This window comes from Ictalurus punctatus, chromosome 5 (assembly GCF_001660625.3).
Source record: "Ictalurus punctatus breed USDA103 chromosome 5, Coco_2.0, whole genome shotgun sequence".
NCBI classification, from domain to species: Eukaryota; Metazoa; Chordata; class Actinopteri; order Siluriformes; family Ictaluridae; genus Ictalurus; species Ictalurus punctatus.
This window is the reverse complement of record NC_030420.2, coordinates 22,423,755-22,427,947: the sequence shown is the minus strand read 5'-3', so window position 1 is coordinate 22,427,947 and position 4,193 is coordinate 22,423,755.

Genomic DNA, 4,193 nt, shown 5'->3' with positions numbered 1-4,193 from the left:
CAAGAACTGCTTATGCTTATCAGCTGGATCTCATTACTAAATCCCAGCCAGATTAAGCTGTATATCCCTGGCAATTCCTGTATTATCTCCATGTCAAGATGTTTTGATCTCTCTGGGCAACTTTCAGATCTCACCGTTTGATACCATACAAACCTTTTCTGGTAGTTCTGGACAACATATGATCCTTCACATCGCTAACTTGACTTGGTCATGGTCATACAGATTTCTCCTTTATAACATCATGAAGATTTCATTTCTATTTCTATTCATGGAGGCTGCTCAGGTGCTTGTTCATCCCCTTATCATCTCAAGTCTGGACTGCTGCAACTTGATCCTGGCTGGTCTGCCTCTGTGCACCATCTGACCTTTTCAACTGATCCAGAATACAGCCACCAAAGACTTGCATCTCCCCAAGTTCTCCCACACCACCCTGTGAGAGTTGACTTTATTCATTTCATCAGCTTAATATTACGTACTACATGTGAATTATTAGACGATCATGATTAGTAGTATGCTTAAGAGCTGTGCCTAGCAGTGGGATCTTTTAGGTATGTGCGTGTGGAAATGTTTACTGTTTCATGCAACCGTGGCCCACTGATAGCCTTGAGATGCTACTGCGCCTTCTGCAACTGTGTGGGTACAAGCTGTCTGAAGGAAACAGCATTAGGTCACAATGTTCTGCTGATTAGGCCATATGAGCTTCATAAGTATGAGATGGGCGGTACTAACAATAAAAAATTGTGTAATCCCTTTGCCACTGCCTATATAATAAGTGTTCTTTGTCGTGGTTTATAAGTAATTAGTTTGTAAACTGTCTGGTAAATATGTTAATATGTAGTTGCTGGAAGATTCGTTTATAGATTTGCTTCCCCAGCCATGAATAAAAAATAAACTTCATTCAGAGATTTTATCTTAGTCTGTCTGTTTAATTTTTTATTCAAGCTTGCCACAACATTCTTGGAGGTTCTAAATGAGATTGCAAACTTTTCTGGGTTGTGTCTATTAGCATCCAGTACTCCTGAGTGCCCCAACAACCCTACTGCTTCTTTCCCTCCACTAGTCTCCAGTTGCTACATGCATCAGATTAAAAAACAAACAAACTAACAAACAAACAAAAAAAAAGACCAGCCCTCACCTTCCTGAAGGCACTCACCACAGCCTGCTCTGCACCCAAGAGTCTCTCAGCATCATCTTGACTTGGCAATATTTTCCCACTCTTCATTGCAAAAACGTTCTAGATCCATCAGATTGTGAGGGTATTTCCTGTAAAGAGTCCACTTCAGGTCATCCCACAGATTTTTTAGTTGAATTTAGGGCTGGGCTCTGGCTAGGTTATTCAAAAACATTGACCTTCTTTTGGTTAAACCATTCCTTTTTTAAATTGGATGTATTCCTTTGGTCATTGTTGAAATTCCTTTTCATCTTCAGCTTACTAGCAGACACTTGAATCTTTTGCACTAAAATTGACTGGTATTTGTAGCTATTCATGATTCCCTCAACTTTGATAAAAGCTCCAGTTCTGGTTAAAGAAAAGCAGCCCTAAAGCACAGTGCTAAGTACCTAAGCAAACTTTTGGTCTTCTGTGATCTGCCACGCCCTTAGATCAAAAGGTGCAGGCTATTTGTCGGTACCTCGAATAGTGAAGGCTACAGCAGGGGGAAGAGCTTTCACTTACAACGCCCCGCAGTTATAGAACAGCCTTCCAATTAGTGTTTGGGACTCAGACACAGTCTCAGTGTTTAAGTCTATGCTGAAAACGTATTTGTTACTCAAGCTTACCATGAATAAACTTTCTTTTACACAAAGTACACAGTCTTACAGGATAGTCACAGGATAGTAAGCGAACCTAACAATCTCTCCTTCTCTTTACTTCCCTCTTCTTCTCTCGAGCCACACATAATTTTATGAAGATGCCAGTGATCCTGACCTTTTCTGCACTCCGGACCTGCCTGATCCATCCGGATGCCCTACCTCTGGATGGAGCTCTCATCAACTGGAGGCTACAGCCTGGAGATTGCTGAGGATGATACCGCTTGAAGTACCTTGAAATGGTTTTGGACCTCAATTCCACGTGGACACTCTTGCTGTGGTTGCTGGGAACACAGTTGCTACTATGGCCTTGGGACTGCAATTACCACATACAATTTCACACTCAAGTCTCCTTTAGTGAACAGTGGACTAGTTCAACAAAGACTTTGTGTAAAAACCATAATGAACTTTCTTTTACTTTCACACTATCCTTTGTTACCCAGATGAGGATGGGTTCCCTTCGGAGTCTGGTTCCTCTCAAGATTTCTTCCTCATATCATCTTAGGGAGTTTTTCCTCGCCACCGTCGCCACCGGCTTGCTCAATAGGGATTAATCCACACACTTAAAATCTGTATCCTGTGTTTATATGTTTCTGTAAAGCTGCTTTGAGACTATGTCCATTGTAAAAAGCGCTATACAAATAAAATGTAATTGAATTGAATTTAATTGCTGCCACCACCACACTTCACCGTGGGTATGGTGTTCTTTTGGTGATGTGCTTTTTTGCACTAAACATACCTTTTGGAATTGTGGAATTATTATGGTTTTTGAAATTGGTCTCATCAGACCATAACACATTTTGCCACATGGTTTGGGGTGAGTTAGCTGGGCTTGGATGTTTTTTGCCACCCTACCCCATAGCCCAGACATGTGAAGAATTAGAGTTTGTGGTCACATGCAGAGAGTAATCAGTACTTGTCAGATATTCCTTCAGCTCCTTTACTGTTGCTGTAGGTTTCTTGGCAGCCTCCCTGGTAAGTTTTTGTTTTGTCCTTTTGTAAATTTTGGAGTGACATCCTGTTCTTGGAAATGTCCCTGTGGTGCTGAATTTTCTCCACTCCAACATATAATGTTTTGGATTTTTTTTGTACCCCTCTCCTTATTGATACCTTTCATCAGTGAGACCTTGCACAGGCTTTGAAAAGGGTGTGCACACTTATGCAACAAGGTTAATGTAACATGTTTAGGTTTCCAGTTTTTCCCTAAAATGTTTCTAATTATTCAAAATTTTTAAATGTTATACGGTGTAATTTCACATTGAGGATCAGAAAAGTTCTGACATGATTTTATCTTGATTTACATTTCTTTTCATCACAAAAACTTGCTATTTTAACAGGGGTGTGTAGACTTTTCATACCTAGTGAACTATTATGAGGCTGTATTTTTGTTAGAGACTACAAAGCACTTCTATAAGTTCTGGATAAGGATATCTGTTAAATGCTGTAACTGTAATTTCATAGCTTCTCACCAAATTAGAGAATAAGTAAATGCCATCTGTTTAGCAAGAAAAAAAGCTAAAACTCCCATCAGTCCTGAATCATTTTCCTTACAATGTAGTATTGGATTCTTTCACTCTTATTTAATTTGCTTACACTTTCACACTTTCTCCCCATTGGCTGTGGCTCCTGCCAGACATGGTGTAACCTGACTTCTTTCATAAAAAAAAAAAATCTATGCACTGTAGCATTTAAAAAGAAAAATGAATACAGACCTGAGAATAAACTCTTTATTGATGATTTTTGTGGTAGACCATATACAGTAGTCATATAGCTCATTTTCTTTCCAAGTATATCAGAAATACTGTACAATATCAATGACACTGACATCAGAAGAGTCCTTGGTACAGCTAAGAGTGTGGCTAGCATATTAATGTTCTTACACCCTAATAAACAGGGCGTGGGTGGTGTGGGGTCATATCAAGTGAAAACGCCTAAAGTACTGCATTATGGCAATTTTTCATTTTGTGAAAACAGCTATGCTATCAACAACACAGGCAGTGCTGGTCCGAACATGCTCCATGACTGTGATATTACCTCATAAATCTGTCCCACTGTCTATCTATGGTCCACATTTGCTGAAAGGCCTGCAGAAATATTGCTTTTTGCACCTAAAACTAGTACAGCACAAACATAGAGACTTTACGAGATTTTAAGATTAAAACAAAAACAACTACTGAAAAGGCATGATTGTGTTTTACTGTGTAAATCATTTAAAAAATAATATTGCAGTACTTAACATGATCAAAATATATTTACATTCACAATAAATATCCCTAATGATAAAAACACACTTCCAGAGTGTGTTCATATATATATATGTGTATATATATATATATATATATATATATATATATATATATATATATATATATATATATACACTA